Consider the following 18,065-nt stretch of genomic DNA (forward strand, 5'->3'; position numbering starts at 1 on the left):
CTACTTTACTTTTGGAGAAAATTCAAAACATTCATTATTCAATAGGGCCCAAACTATCAAAAACCAGCGGTTTCAATGAACACACATTTCTTGGTAGAATCATGCAGGACTGAAATTTTTGATGTTTTTCTACTCCTCTCATGAGCCCAAACAAGTCTCTAAAAGCATGAGTTTGCAACTACTTTACTTTTGGAGAAAATTCAAAACATTCATTATTCAATAGAGCCCAATAGCAAAAACCAGCGTTTTGAATGAAGAATCACATTTCTTGGTAGAATCATGCAGGATTGAAATTTTTGATGGTTTTTTACTCCTCTCAACAGCCCAAACAAGTTTCTAAAAGGATGAGTTTGCAACTGCTTTACTTTTGGAGAAAATTCAAAACATTCATTATTCAATAGGGCCCAAACTATCAAAAACCAGCGGTTTCAATGAACACACATTTCTTGGTAGAATCATGCAGGACTGAAATTTTTGATGTTTTTCTACTCCTCTCATGAGCCCAAACAAGTCTCTAAAAGCATGAGTTTGCAACTACTTTACTTTTGGAGAAAATTCAAAACATTCATTATTCAATAGAGCCCAATAGCAAAAACCAGCGTTTTGAATGAAGAATCACATTTCTTGGTAGAATCATGCAGGATTGAAATTTTTGATGGTTTTTTACTCCTCTCAACAGCCCAAACAAGTTTCTAAAAGGATGAGTTTGCAACTACTTTACTTTTGGAGAAAATTCAAAACATTCATTATTCAATAGGGCCCAAACTATCAAAAACCAGCGGTTTGAATGAACACATTTCTTGGTAGAATCATGCAGGACTGAAATTTTTGATGTTTTTCTACTCCTCTCATGAGCCCAAACAAGTCTCTAAAAGCATGAGTTTGCAACTACTTTACTTTTGGAGAAAATTCAAAACATTCACTATTCAATAGAGCCCAATAGCAAAAATCAGGTTTTGAATGAAGAATCACATTTCTTGGTAAAATCATGCAGGATTGAAATTTTTGATGTTTTTTTACTCCTCTCAACAGCCCAAACAAGTTTCTAAAAGGATGAGTTTGCAACTACTTTACTTTTGGAGAAAATTCAAAACATTCATTATTCAATAGGGCCCAAACTATCAAAAACCAGCGGTTTGAATGAACACACATGTCTTGGTAGAATCATGCAGGACTGAAATTTTTGATGTTTTTCTACTCATCTCATGAGCCCAAACAAGTCTCTAAAAGCATGAGTTTGCAACTACTTTACTTTTGGAGAAAATTCAAAACATTCATTATTCAATAGAGCCCAATAGCAAAAACCAGCGTTTTGAATGAAGAATCACATTTCTTGGTAGAATCATGCAGGATTGAAATTTTTGATGGTTTTTTTACTCCTCTCAACAGCCCAAACAAGTTTCTAAAAGGATGAGTTTGCAACTACTTTACTTTTGGAGAAAATTCAAAACATTCATTATTCAATAGGGCCCAAACTATCAAAAACCAGCGGTTTCAATGAACACACATTTCTTGGTAGAATCATTCAGGACTGAAATTTTTGATGTTTTTCTACTCCTCTCATGAGCCCAAACAAGTCTCTAAAAGCATGAGTTTGCAACTACTTTACTTTTGGAGAAAATTCAAAGCATTCATTATTCAATAGTGCCCAATAGCAAAAACCAGCGTTTTGAATGAAGAATCACATTTCTTGGTAGAATCATGCAGGATTGAAATTTTTGATGGTTTTTTACTTCTCTCAACAGCCCAAACAAGTTTCTAAAAGGATGAGTTTGCAACTACTTTACTTTTGGAGAAAATTCAAAACATTCATTATTCAATAGGGCCCAAACTATCAAAAACCAGCCGTTTCAATGAACACACATGTCTTGGTAGAATCATGCAGGACTGAAATTTCTGATGTTTTTCTACTCATCTCATGAGCCCAAACAAGTCTCTAAAAGCATGAGTTTGCAACTACTTTACTTTTGGAGAAAATTCAAAACATATCATTATTCAATAGAGCCCAATAGCAAAAACCAGCGTTTTGAATGAAGAATCACATTTCTTGGTAGAATCATGCAGGATTGAAATTTTTGATGGTTTTTTACTCCTCTCAACAGCCCAAACAAGTTTCTAAAAGGATGTGTTTGCAACTACTTTACTTTTGGAGAAAATTCAAAACATTCATTATTCAATAGAGCCCAATAGCAAAAACCAGCGTTTTGAATGAAGAATCACATTTCTTGGTAGAATCATGCAGGATTGAAATATTTGATGGTTTTTTACTCCTCTCAACAGCCCAAACAAGTTTCTAAAAGGATGAGTTTGCAACTACTTTACTTTTGGAGAAAATTCAAAACATTCATTATTCAATAGGGCCCAAACTATCAAAAACCAGCCGTTCCAATGAACACACATGTCTTGGTAGAATCATGCAGGACTGAAATTTTTGATGTTTTTCTACTCATCTCATGAGCCCAAACAAGTCTCTAAAAGCATGAGTTTGCAACTACTTTACTTTTGGAGAAAATTCAAAACATTCATTATTCAATAGACCCCAATAGCAAAAACCAGCGTTTTGAATGAAGAATCACATTTCTTGGTAGAATCATGCAGGATTGAAATTTTTGATGGTTTTTTACTCCTCTCAACAGCCCAAACAAGTTTCTAAAAGGATGAGTTTGCAACTACTTTACTTTTGGAGAAAATTCAAAACATTCATTATTCAATAGGGCCCAAACTATCAAAAACCAGCGGTTTCAATGAACACACATTTCTTGGTAGAATCATGCAGGACTGAAATTTTTGATGTTTTTCTACTCCTCTCATGAGCCCAAACAAGTCTCTAAAAGCATGAGTTTGCAACTACTTTACTTTTGGAGAAAATTCAAAACATTCATTATTCAATAGAGCCCAATAGCAAAAACCAGCGTTTTGAATGAAGAATCACATTTCTTGGTAGAATCATGCAGGATTGAAATTTTTGATGGTTTTTTACTCCTCTCAACAGCCCAAACAAGTTTCTAAAAGGATGAGTTTGCAACTACTTTACTTTTGGAGAAAATTCAAAACATTCATTATTCAATAGGGCCCAAACTATCAAAAACCAGCGGTTTGAATGAACACATTTCTTGGTAGAATCATGCAGGACTGAAATTTTTGATGTTTTTCTACTCCTCTCATGAGCCCAAACAAGTCTCTAAAAGCATGAGTTTGCAACTACTTTACTTTTGGAGAAAATTCAAAACATTCACTATTCAATAGAGCCCAATAGCAAAAATCAGGTTTTGAATGAAGAATCACATTTCTTGGTAAAATCATGCAGGATTGAAATTTTTGATGGTTTTTTACTCCTCTCAACAGCCCAAACAAGTTTCTAAAAGGATGAGTTTGCAACTACTTTACTTTTGGAGAAAATTCAAAACATTCATTATTCAATAGGGCCCAAACTATCAAAAACCAGCGGTTTGAATGAACACACATGTCTTGGTAGAATCATGCAGGACTGAAATTTTTGATGTTTTTCTACTCATCTCATGAGCCCAAACAAGTCTCTAAAAGCATGAGTTTGCAACTACTTTACTTTTGGAGAAAATTCAAAACATTCATTATTCAATAGAGCCCAATAGCAAAAACCAGCGTTTTGAATGAAGAATCACATTTCTTGGTAGAATCATGCAGGATTGAAATTTTTGATGGTTTTTTTACTCCTCTCTACAGCCCAAACAAGTTTCTAAAAGGATGAGTTTGCAACTACTTTACTTTTGGAGATAATTCAAAACATTCATTATTCAATAGGGCCCAAACTATCAAAAACCAGCGGTTTCAATGAACACACATTTCTTGGTAGAATCATTCAGGACTGAAATTTTTGATGTTTTTCTACTCCTCTCATGAGCCCAAACAAGTCTCTAAAAGCATGAGTTTGCAACTACTTTACTTTTGGAGAAAATTCAAAGCATTCATTATTCAATAGAGCCCAATAGCAAAAACCAGCGTTTTGAATGAAGAATCACATTTCTTGGTAGAATCATGCAGGATTGAAATTTTTGATGGTTTTTTACTTCTCTCAACAGCCCAAACAAGTTTCTAAAAGGATGAGTTTGCAACTACTTTACTTTTGGAGAAAATTCAAAACATTCATTATTCAATAGGGCCCAAACTATCAAAAACCAGCCGTTTCAATGAACACACATGTCTTGGTAGAATCATGCAGGACTGAAATTTCTGATGTTTTTCTACTCATCTCATGAGCCCAAACAAGTCTCTAAAAGCATGAGTTTGCAACTACTTTACTTTTGGAGAAAATTCAAAACATATCATTATTCAATAGAGCCCAATAGCAAAAACCAGCGTTTTGAATGAAGAACCACATTTCTTGGTAGAATCATGCAGGATTGAAATTTTTGATGGTTTTTTACTCCTCTCAACAGCCCAAACAAGTTTCTAAAAGGATGTGTTTGCAACTACTTTACTTTTGGAGAAAATTCAAAACATTCATTATTCAATAGAGCCCAATAGCAAAAACCAGCGTTTTGAATGAAGAATCACATTTCTTGGTAGAATCATGCAGGATTGAAATATTTGATGGTTTTTTACTCCTCTCAACAGCCCAAACAAGTTTCTAAAAGGATGAGTTTGCAACTACTTTACTTTTGGAGAAAATTCAAAACATTCATTATTCAATAGGGCCCAAACTATCAAAAACCAGCCGTTCCAACGAACACACATGTCTTGGTAGAATCATGCAGGACTGAAATTTTTGATGTTTTTCTACTCATCTCATGAGCCCAAACAAGTCTCTAAAAGCATGAGTTTGCAACTACTTTACTTTTGGAGAAAATTCAAAACATTCATTATTCAATAGAGCCCAATAGCAAAAACCAGCGTTTTGAATGAAGAATCACATTTCTTGGTAGAATCATGCATGATTGAAATATTTGATGGTTTTTTACTCCTCTCAACAGCCCAAACAAGTTTCTAAAAGGATGAGTTTGCAACTACTTTACTTTTGGAGAAAATTCAAAACATTCATTATTCAATAGGGCCCAAACTATCAAAAACCAGCCGTTTCAATGAACACACATGTCTTGGTAGAATCATGCAGGACTGAAATTTTTGATGTTTTTCTACTCCTCTCATGAGCCCAAACAAGTCTCTAAAAGCATGAGTTTGCAACTACTTTACTTTTGGAGAAAATTCAAAACATTCACTATTCAATAGAGCCCAATAGCAAAAATCAGGTTTTGAATGAAGAATCACATTTCTTGGTAAAATTATGCAGGATTGAATTTTCTGATGGTTTTTTACTCCTCTCAACAGCCCAAACAAGTTTCTAAAAGGATGAGTTTGCAACTACTTTACTTTTGGAGAAAATTCAAAACATTCATTATTCAATAGGGCCCAAACTATCAAAAACCAGCGGTTTCAATGAACACACATTTCTTGGTAGAATCATGCAGGACTGAAATTTTTGATGTTTTTCTACTCCTCTCATGAGCCCAAACAAGTCTCTAAAAGCATGAGTTTGCAACTACTTTACTTTTGGAGAAAATTCAAAACATTCATTATTCAATAGAGCCCAATAGCAAAAACCAGCGTTTTGAATGAAGAATCACATTTCTTGGTAGAATCATGCAGGATTGAAATTTTTGATGGTTTTTTACTCCTCTCAACAGCCCAAACAAGTTTCTAAAAGGATGAGTTTGCAACTACTTTACTTTTGGAGAAAATTCAAAACATTCATTATTCAATAGGGCCCAAACTATCAAAAACCAGCGGTTTCAATGAACACACATTTCTTGGTAGAATCATGCAGGACTGAAATTTTTGATGTTTTTCTACTCCTCTCATGAGCCCAAACAAGTCTCTAAAAGCATGAGTTTGCAACTACTTTACTTTTGGAGAAAATTCAAAACATTCATTATTCAATAGAGCCCAATAGCAAAAACCAGCGTTTTGAATGAAGAATCACATTTCTTGGTAGAATCATGCAGGATTGAAATTTTTGATGGTTTTTTACTCCTCTCAACAGCCCAAACAAGTTTCTAAAAGGATGAGTTTGCAACTACTTTACTTTTGGAGAAAATTCAAAACATTCATTATTCAATAGGGCCCAAACTATCAAAAACCAGCGGTTTGAATGAACACATTTCTTGGTAGAATCATGCAGGACTGAAATTTTTGATGTTTTTCTACTCCTCTCATGAGCCCAAACAAGTCTCTAAAAGCATGAGTTTGCAACTACTTTACTTTTGGAGAAAATTCAAAACATTCACTATTCAATAGAGCCCAATAGCAAAAATCAGGTTTTGAATGAAGAATCACATTTCTTGGTAAAATCATGCAGGATTGAAATTTTTGATGTTTTTTTACTCCTCTCAACAGCCCAAACAAGTTTCTAAAAGGATGAGTTTGCAACTACTTTACTTTTGGAGAAAATTCAAAACATTCATTATTCAATAGGGCCCAAACTATCAAAAACCAGCGGTTTGAATGAACACACATGTCTTGGTAGAATCATGCAGGACTGAAATTTTTGATGTTTTTCTACTCATCTCATGAGCCCAAACAAGTCTCTAAAAGCATGAGTTTGCAACTACTTTACTTTTGGAGAAAATTCAAAACATTCATTATTCAATAGAGCCCAATAGCAAAAACCAGCGTTTTGAATGAAGAATCACATTTCTTGGTAGAATCATGCAGGATTGAAATTTTTGATGGTTTTTTTACTCCTCTCAACAGCCCAAACAAGTTTCTAAAAGGATGAGTTTGCAACTACTTTACTTTTGGAGAAAATTCAAAACATTCATTATTCAATAGGGCCCAAACTATCAAAAACCAGCGGTTTCAATGAACACACATTTCTTGGTAGAATCATTCAGGACTGAAATTTTTGATGTTTTTCTACTCCTCTCATGAGCCCAAACAAGTCTCTAAAAGCATGAGTTTGCAACTACTTTACTTTTGGAGAAAATTCAAAGCATTCATTATTCAATAGAGCCCAATAGCAAAAACCAGCGTTTTGAATGAAGAATCACATTTCTTGGTAGAATCATGCAGGATTGAAATTTTTGATGGTTTTTTACTTCTCTCAACAGCCCAAACAAGTTTCTAAAAGGATGAGTTTGCAACTACTTTACTTTTGGAGAAAATTCAAAACATTCATTATTCAAAAGGGCCCAAACTATCAAAAACCAGCCGTTTCAATGAACACACATGTCTTGGTAGAATCATGCAGGACTGAAATTTCTGATGTTTTTCTACTCATCTCATGAGCCCAAACAAGTCTCTAAAAGCATGAGTTTGCAACTACTTTACTTTTGGAGAAAATTCAAAACATATCATTATTCAATAGAGCCCAATAGCAAAAACCAGCGTTTTGAATGAAGAATCACATTTCTTGGTAGAATCATGCAGGATTGAAATTTTTGATGGTTTTTTACTCCTCTCAACAGCCCAAACAAGTTTCTAAAAGGATGTGTTTGCAACTACTTTACTTTTGGAGAAAATTCAAAACATTCATTATTCAATAGAGCCCAATAGCAAAAACCAGCGTTTTGAATGAAGAATCACATTTCTTGGTAGAATCATGCAGGATTGAAATATTTGATGGTTTTTTACTCCTCTCAACAGCCCAAACAAGTTTCTAAAAGGATGAGTTTGCAACTACTTTACCTTTGGAGAAAATTCAAAACATTCATTATTCAATAGGGCCCAAACTATCAAAAACCAGCCGTTCCAATGAACACACATGTCTTGGTAGAATCATGCAGGACTGAAATTTTTGATGTTTTTCTACTCATCTCATGAGCCCAAACAAGTCTCTAAAAGCATGAGTTTGCAACTACTTTACTTTTGGAGAAAATTCAAAACATTCATTATTCAATAGAGCCCAATAGCAAAAACCAGCGTTTTGAATGAAGAATCACATTTCTTGGTAGAATCATGCAGGATTGAAATTTTTGATGGTTTTTTACTCCTCTCAACAGCCCAAACAAGTTTCTAAAAGGATGAGTTTGCAACTACTTTACTTTTGGAGAAAATTCAAAACATTCATTATTCAATAGGGCCCAAACTATCAAAAACCAGCGGTTTCAATGAACACACATTTCTTGGTAGAATCATGCAGGACTGAAATTTTTGATGTTTTTCTACTCCTCTCATGAGCCCAAACAAGTCTCTAAAAGCATGAGTTTGCAACTACTTTACTTTTGGAGAAAATTCAAAACATTCATTATTCAATAGAGCCCAATAGCAAAAACCAGCGTTTTGAATGAAGAATCACATTTCTTGGTAGAATCATGCAGGATTGAAATTTTTGATGGTTTTTTACTCCTCTCAACAGCCCAAACAAGTTTCTAAAAGGATGAGTTTGCAACTACTTTACTTTTGGAGAAAATTCAAAACATTCATTATTCAATAGGGCCCAAACTATCAAAAACCAGCGGTTTGAATGAACACATTTCTTGGTAGAATCATGCAGGACTGAAATTTTTGATGTTTTTCTACTCCTCTCATGAGCCCAAACAAGTCTCTAAAAGCATGAGTTTGCAACTACTTTACTTTTGGAGAAAATTCAAAACATTCACTATTCAATAGAGCCCAATAGCAAAAATCAGGTTTTGAATGAAGAATCACATTTCTTGGTAAAATCATGCAGGATTGAAATTTTTGATGTTTTTTTACTCCTCTCAACAGCCCAAACAAGTTTCTAAAAGGATGAGTTTGCAACTACTTTACTTTTGGAGAAAATTCAAAACATTCATTATTCAATAGGGCCCAAACTATCAAAAACCAGCCGTTCCAATGAACACACATGTCTTGGTAGAATCATGCAGGACTGAAATTTTTGATGTTTTTCTACTCATCTCATGAGCCCAAACAAGTCTCTAAAAGCATGAGTTTGCAACTACTTTACTTTTGGAGAAAATTCAAAACATTCATTATTCAATAGAGCCCAATAGCAAAAACCAGCGTTTTGAATGAAGAATCACATTTCTTGGTAGAATCATGTAGGATTGAAATATTTGATGGTTTTTTACTCCTCTCAACAGCCCAAACAAGTTTCTAAAAGGATGAGTTTGCAACTACTTTACTTTTGGAGAAAATTCAAAACATTCATTATTCAATAGGGCCCAAACTATCAAAAACCAGCCGTTTCAATGAACACACATGTCTTGGTAGAATCATGCAGGACTGATATTTTTGATGTTTTTCTACTCATCTCATGAGCCCAAACAAGTCTCTAAAAGCATGAGTTTGCAACTACTTTACTTTTGGAGAAAATTCAAAACATTCATTATTCAATAGAGCAAAATAGCAAAAACCAGCGTTTTGAATGAAGAATCACATTTCTTGGTAGAATCATGCAGGATTGAAATTTTTGATGGTTTTTTACTCCTCTCAACAGCCCAAACAAGTTTCTAAAAGGATGAGTTTGCAACTACTTTACTTTTGGAGAAAATTCAAAACATTCATTATTCAATAGGGCCCAAACTATCAAAAACCAGCGGTTTCAATGAACACACATTTCTTGGTAGAATCATGCAGGACTGAAATTTTTGATGTTTTTCTACTCCTCTCATGAGCCCAAACAAGTCTCTAAAAGCATGAGTTTGCAACTACTTTACTTTTGGAGAAAATTCAAAACATTCATTATTCAGTAGAGCCCAATAGCAAAAACCAGCGTTTTGAATGAAGAATCACATTTCTTGGTAGAATCATGCAGGATTGAAATTTTTGATGGTTTATTACTCCCCTCAACAGCCCAAACAAGTTTCTAAAAGAATGAGTTTGCAACTACTTTACTTTTGGAGAAAATTCAAAACATTCATTATTCAATAGGGCCCAAACTATCAAAAACCAGCGGTTTGAATGAACACATTTCTTGGTAGAATCATGCAGGACTGAAATTTTTGATGTTTTTCTACTCCTCTCATGAGCCCAAACAAGTCTCTAAAAGCATGAGTTTGCAACTACTTTACTTTTGGAGAAAATTCAAAACATTCACTATTCAATAGAGCCCAATAGCAAAAATCAGGTTTTGAATGAAGAATCACATTTCTTGGTAAAATTATGCAGGATTGAATTTTCTGATGGTTTTTTACTCCTCTCAACAGCCCAAACAAGTTTCTAAAAGGATGAGTTTGCAACTACTTTACCTTTGGAGAAAATTCAAAACATTCATTATTCAATAGGGCCCAAACTATCAAAAACCAGCCGTTTCAATGAACACACATTTCTTGGTAGAATCATGCAGGACTGAAATTTTTGATGTTTTTCTACTCCTCTCATGAGCCCAAACAAGTCTCTAAAAGCATGAGTTTGCAACTACTTTACTTTTGGAGAAAATTCAAAACATTCATTATTCAATAGAGCCCAATAGCAAAAACCAGCGTTTTGAATGAAGAATCACATTTCTTGGTAGAATCATGCAGGATTGAAATTTTTGATGGTTTTTTACTCCTCTCAACAGCCCAAACAAGTTTCTAAAAGGATGAGTTTGCAACTACTTTACTTTTGGAGAAAATTCAAAACATTCATTATTCAATAGGGCCCAAACTATCAAAAACCAGCGGTTTCAATGACCACACATTTCTTGGTAGAATCATGCAGGACTGAAATTTTTGATGTTTTTCTACTCCTCTCATGAGCCCAAACAAGTCTCTAAAAGCATGAGTTTGCAACTACTTTACTTTTGGAGAAAATTCAAAACATTCATTATTCAATAGAGCCCAATAGCAAAAACCAGCGTTTTGAATGAAGAATCACATTTCTTGGTAGAATCATGCAGGATTGAAATTTTTGATGGTTTTTTACTCCTCTCAACAGCCCAAACAAGTTTCTAAAAGGATGAGTTTGCAACTACTTTACTTTTGGAGAAAATTCAAAACATTCATTATTCAATAGGGCCCAAACTATCAAAAACCAGTGGTTTGAATGAACACATTTCTTGGTAGAATCATGCAGGACTGAAATTTTTGATGTTTTTCTACTCCTCTCATGAGCCCAAACAAGTCTCTAAAAGCATGAGTTTGCAACTACTTTACTTTTGGAGAAAATTCAAAACATTCACTATTCAATAGAGCCCTATAGCAAAAATCAGGTTTTGAATGAAGAATCACATTTCTTGGTAAAATCATGCAGGATTGAAATTTTTGATGTTTTTTTACTCCTCTCAACAGCCCAAACAAGTTTCTAAAAGGATGAGTTTGCAACTACTTTACTTTTGGAGAAAATTCAAAACATTCATTATTCAATAGGGCCCAAACTATCAAAAACCAGCGGTTTGAATGAACACACATGTCTTGGTAGAATCATGCAGGACTGAAATTTTTGATGTTTTTCTACTCATCTCATGAGCCCAAACAAGTCTCTAAAAGCATGAGTTTGCAACTACTTTACTTTTGGAGAAAATTCAAAACATTCATTATTCAATAGAGCCCAATAGCAAAAACCAGCGTTTTGAATGAAGAATCACATTTCTTGGTAGAATCATGCAGGATTGAAATTTTTGATGGTTTTTTTACTCCTCTCAACAGCCCAAACAAGTTTCTAAAAGGATGAGTTTGCAACTACTTTACTTTTGGAGAAAATTCAAAACATTCATTATTCAATAGGGCCCAAACTATCAAAAACCAGCGGTTTCAATGAACACACATTTCTTGGTAGAATCATTCAGGACTGAAATTTTTGATGTTTTTCTACTCCTCTCATGAGCCCAAACAAGTCTCTAAAAGCATGAGTTTGCAACTACTTTACTTTTGGAGAAAATTCAAAGCATTCATTATTCAATAGAGCCCAATAGCAAAAACCAGCGTTTTGAATGAAGAATCACATTTCTTGGTAGAATCATGCAGGATTGAAATTTTTGATGGTTTTTTACTTCTCTCAACAGCCCAAACAAGTTTCTAAAAGGATGAGTTTGCAACTACTTTACTTTTGGAGAAAATTCAAAACATTCATTATTCAATAGGGCCCAAACTATCAAAAACCAGCCGTTTCAATGAACACACATGTCTTGGTAGAATCATGCAGGACTGAAATTTCTGATGTTTTTCTACTCATCTCATGAGCCCAAACAAGTCTCTAAAAGCATGAGTTTGCAACTACTTTACTTTTGGAGAAAATTCAAAACATATCATTATTCAATAGAGCCCAATAGCAAAAACCAGCGTTTTGAATGAAGAACCACATTTCTTGGTAGAATCATGCAGGATTGAAATTTTTGATGGTTTTTTACTCCTCTCAACAGCCCAAACAAGTTTCTAAAAGGATGTGTTTGCAACTACTTTACTTTTGGAGAAAATTCAAAACATTCATTATTCAATAGAGCCCAATAGCAAAAACCAGCGTTTTGAATGAAGAATCACATTTCTTGGTAGAATCATGCAGGATTGAAATATTTGATGGTTTTTTACTCCTCTCAACAGCCCAAACAAGTTTCTAAAAGGATGAGTTTGCAACTACTTTACTTTTGGAGAAAATTCAAAACATTCATTATTCAATAGGGCCCAAACTATCAAAAACCAGCCGTTCCAATGAACACACATGTCTTGGTAGAATCATGCAGGACTGAAATTTTTGATGTTTTTCTACTCATCTCATGAGCCCAAACAAGTCTCTAAAAGCATGAGTTTGCAACTACTTTACTTTTGGAGAAAATTCAAAACATTCATTATTCAATAGAGCCCAATAGCAAAAACCAGCGTTTTGAATGAAGAATCACATTTCTTGGTAGAATCATGTAGGATTGAAATATTTGATGGTTTTTTACTCCTCTCAACAGCCCAAACAAGTTTCTAAAAGGATGAGTTTGCAACTACTTTACTTTTGGAGAAAATTCAAAACATTCATTATTCAATAGGGCCCAAACTATCAAAAAACAGCCGTTTCAATGAACACACATGTCTTGGTAGAATCATGCAGGACTGATATTTTTGATGTTTTTCTACTCATCTCATGAGCCCAAACAAGTCTCTAAAAGCATGAGTTTGCAACTACTTTACTTTTGGAGAAAATTCAAAACATTCATTATTCAATAGAGCAAAATAGCAAAAACCAGCGTTTTGAATGAAGAATCACATTTCTTGGTAGAATCATGCAGGATTGAAATTTTTGATGGTTTTTTACTCCTCTCAACAGCCCAAACAAGTTTCTAAAAGGATGAGTTTGCAACTACTTTACTTTTGGAGAAAATTCAAAACATTCATTATTCAATAGGGCCCAAACTATCAAAAACCAGCGGTTTCAATGAACACACATTTCTTGGTAGAATCATGCAGGACTGAAATTTTTGATGTTTTTCTACTCCTCTCATGAGCCCAAACAAGTCTCTAAAAGCATGAGTTTGCAACTACTTTACTTTTGGAGAAAATTCAAAACATTCATTATTCAGTAGAGCCCAATAGCAAAAACCAGCGTTTTGAATGAAGAATCACATTTCTTGGTAGAATCATGCAGGATTGAAATTTTTGATGGTTTATTACTCCCCTCAACAGCCCAAACAAGTTTCTAAAAGAATGAGTTTGCAACTACTTTACTTTTGGAGAAAATTCAAAACATTCATTATTCAATAGGGCCCAAACTATCAAAAACCAGCGGTTTGAATGAACACATTTCTTGGTAGAATCATGCAGGACTGAAATTTTTGATGTTTTTCTACTCCTCTCATGAGCCCAAACAAGTCTCTAAAAGCATGAGTTTGCAACTACTTTACTTTTGGAGAAAATTCAAAACATTCACTATTCAATAGAGCCCAATAGCAAAAATCAGGTTTTGAATGAAGAATCACATTTCTTGGTAAAATTATGCAGGATTGAATTTTCTGATGGTTTTTTACTCCTCTCAACAGCCCAAACAAGTTTCTAAAAGGATGAGTTTGCAACTACTTTACCTTTGGAGAAAATTCAAAACATTCATTATTCAATAGGGCCCAAACTATCAAAAACCAGCCGTTTCAATGAACACACATTTCTTGGTAGAATCATGCAGGACTGAAATTTTTGATGTTTTTCTACTCCTCTCATGAGCCCAAACAAGTCTCTAAAAGCATGAGTTTGCAACTACTTTACTTTTGGAGAAAATTCAAAACATTCATTATTCAATAGAGCCCAATAGCAAAAACCAGCGTTTTGAATGAAGAATCACATTTCTTGGTAGAATCATGCAGGATTGAAATTTTTGATGGTTTTTTACTCCTCTCAACAGCCCAAACAAGTTTCTAAAAGGATGAGTTTGCAACTACTTTACTTTTGGAGAAAATTCAAAACATTCATTATTCAATAGGGCCCAAACTATCAAAAACCAGCGGTTTCAATGACCACACATTTCTTGGTAGAATCATGCAGGACTGAAATTTTTGATGTTTTTCTACTCCTCTCATGAGCCCAAACAAGTCTCTAAAAGCATGAGTTTGCAACTACTTTACTTTTGGAGAAAATTCAAAACATTCATTATTCAATAGAGCCCAATAGCAAAAACCAGCGTTTTGAATGAAGAATCACATTTCTTGGTAGAATCATGCAGGATTGAAATTTTTGATGGTTTTTTACTCCTCTCAACAGCCCAAACAAGTTTCTAAAAGGATGAGTTTGCAACTACTTTACTTTTGGAGAAAATTCAAAACATTCATTATTCAATAGGGCCCAAACTATCAAAAACCAGTGGTTTGAATGAACACATTTCTTGGTAGAATCATGCAGGACTGAAATTTTTGATGTTTTTCTACTCCTCTCATGAGCCCAAACAAGTCTCTAAAAGCATGAGTTTGCAACTACTTTACTTTTGGAGAAAATTCAAAACATTCACTATTCAATAGAGCCCTATAGCAAAAATCAGGTTTTGAATGAAGAATCACATTTCTTGGTAAAATCATGCAGGATTGAAATTTTTGATGTTTTTTTACTCCTCTCAACAGCCCAAACAAGTTTCTAAAAGGATGAGTTTGCAACTACTTTACTTTTGGAGAAAATTCAAAACATTCATTATTCAATAGGGCCCAAACTATCAAAAACCAGCGGTTTGAATGAACACACATGTCTTGGTAGAATCATGCAGGACTGAAATTTTTGATGTTTTTCTACTCATCTCATGAGCCCAAACAAGTCTCTAAAAGCATGAGTTTGCAACTACTTTACTTTTGGAGAAAATTCAAAACATTCATTATTCAATAGAGCCCAATAGCAAAAACCAGCGTTTTGAATGAAGAATCACATTTCTTGGTAGAATCCTGCAGGATTGAAATTTTTGATGGTTTTTTACTCCTCTCAACAGCCCAAACAAGTTTCTAAAAGGATGAGTTTGCAACTACTTTACTTTTGGAGAAAATTCAAAACATTCATTATTCAATAGGGCCCAAACTATCAAAAACCAGCGGTTTCAATGAATACACATTTCTTGGTAGAATCATGCAGGACTGAAATTTTTGATGTTTTTCTACTCCTCTCATGAGCCCAAACAAGTCTCTAAAAGCATGAGTTTGCAACTACTTTACTTTTGGAGAAAATTCAAAACATTCATTATTCAATAGAGCCCAATAGCAAAAACCAGCGTTTTGAATGAAGAATCACATTTCTTGGTAGAATCATGCAGGATTGAAATTTTTGATGGTTTTTTACTCCTCTCAACAGCCCAAACAAGTTTCTAAAAGAATGAGTTTGCAACTACTTTACTTTTGGAGAAAATTCAAAACATTCATTATTCAATAGGGCCCAATCTATCAAAAACCAGCGGTTTGAATGAACACATTTCTTGGTAGAATCATGCAGGACTGAAATTTTTGATGTTTTTCTACTCCTCTCATGAGCCCAAACAAGTCTCTAAAAGCATGAGTTTGCAACTACTTTACTTTTGGAGAAAATTCAAAACATTCACTATTCAATAGAGCCCAATAGCAAAAATCAGGTTTTGAATGAAGAATCACATTTCTTGGTAAAATCATGCAGGATTGAATTTTTTGATGGTTTTTTACTCCTCTCAACAGCCCAAACAAGTTTCTAAAAGGATGAGTTTGCAACTACTTTACTTTTGGAGAAAATTCAAAACATTCATTATTCAATAGGGCCCAAACTATCAAAAACCAGCGGTTTGAATGAACACATTTCTTGGTAGAATCATGCAGGACTGAAATTTTTGATGTTTTTCTACTCCTCTCATGAGCCCAAACAAGTCTCTAAAAGCATGAGTTTGCAACTACTTTACTTTTGGAGAAAATTCAAAACATTCACTATTCAATAGAGCCCAATAGCAAAAATCAGGTTTTGAATGAAGAATCACATTTCTTGGTAAAATCATGCAGGATTGAAATTTTTGATGTTTTTTTACTCCTCTCAACAGCCCAAACAAGTTTCTAAAAGGATGAGTTTGCAACTACTTTACTTTTGGAGAAAATTCAAAACATTCATTATTCAATAGGGCCCAAACTATCAAAAACCAGCGGTTTGAATGAACACACATGTCTTGGTAGAATCATGCAGGACTGAAATTTTTGATGTTTTTCTACTCATCTCATGAGCCCAAACAAGTCTCTAAAAGCATGAGTTTGCAACTACTTTACTTTTGGAGAAAATTCAAAACATTCATTATTCAATAGAGCCCAATAGCAAAAACCAGCGTTTTGAATAAAGAATCACATTTCTTGGTAGAATCCTGCAGGATTGAAATTTTTGATGGTTTTTTACTCCTCTCAACAGCCCAAACAAGTTTCTTAAAGGATGAGTTTGCAACTACTTTACTTTTGGAGAAAATTCAAAACATTCATTATTCAATAGAGCCCAAACTATCAAAAACCAGCGGTTTCAATGAACACACATTTCTTGGTAGATTCATGCAGGACTGAAATTTTTGATGTTTTTCTACTCCTCTCATGAGCCCAAACAAGTCTCTAAAAGCATGAGTTTGCAACTACTTTACTTTTGGAGAAAATTCAAAACATTCATTATTCAATAGAGCCCAATAGCAAAAACCAGCGTTTTGAATGAAGAATCACATTTCTTGGTAGAATCATGCAGGATTGAAATTTTTGAAGGTTTTTTACTCCTCTCAACAGCCCAAACAAGTTTCTAAAAGAATGAGTTTGCAACTACTTTACTTTTGGAGAAAATTCAAAACATTCATTATTCAATAGGGCCCAAACTATCAAAAACCAGCGGTTTCAATGACCACACATTTCTTGGTAGAATCATGCAGGACTGAAATTTTTGATGTTTTTCTACTCCTCTCATGAGCCCAAACAAGTCTCTAAAAGCATGAGTTTGCAACTACTTTACTTTTGGAGAAAATTCAAAACATTCATTATTCAATAGAGCCCAATAGCAAAAACCAGCGTTTTGAATGAAGAATCACATTTCTTGGTAGAATCATGCAGGATTGAAATTTTTGATGGTTTTTTACTCCTCTCAACAGCCCAAACAAGTTTCTAAAAGGATGAGTTTGCAACTACTTTACTTTTGGAGAAAATTCAAAACATTCATTATTCAATAGGGCCCAAACTATCAAAAACCAGCGGTTTGAATGAACACATTTCTTGGTAGAATCATGCAGGACTGAAATTTTTGATGTTTTTCTACTCCTCTCATGAGCCCAAACAAGTCTCTAAAAGCATGAGTTTGCAACTACTTTACTTTTGGAGAAAATTCAAAACATTCACTATTCAATAGAGCCCTATAGCAAAAATCAGGTTTTGAATGAAGAATCACATTTCTTGGTAAAATCATGCAGGATTGAAATTTTTGATGTTTTTTTACTCCTCTCAACAGCCCAAACAAGTTTCTAAAAGGATGAGTTTGCAACTACTTTACTTTTGGAGAAAATTCAAAACATTCATTATTCAATAGGGCCCAAACTATCAAAAACCAGCGGTTTGAATGAACACACATGTCTTGGTAGAATCATGCAGGACTGAAATTTTTGATGTTTTTCTACTCATCTCATGAGCCCAAACAAGTCTCTAAAAGCATGAGTTTGCAACTACTTTACTTTTGGAGAAAATTCAAAACATTCATTATTCAATAGAGCCCAATAGCAAAAACCAGCGTTTTGAATGAAGAATCACATTTCTTGGTAGAATCCTGCAGGATTGA

This window comes from Dendrobates tinctorius, unplaced genomic scaffold, assembly GCF_039654945.1.
Source record: "Dendrobates tinctorius isolate UK_male_01 unplaced genomic scaffold, ASM3965494v1 ptg000170l, whole genome shotgun sequence".
In the NCBI taxonomy this organism is placed as follows: Eukaryota; Metazoa; Chordata; class Amphibia; order Anura; family Dendrobatidae; genus Dendrobates; species Dendrobates tinctorius.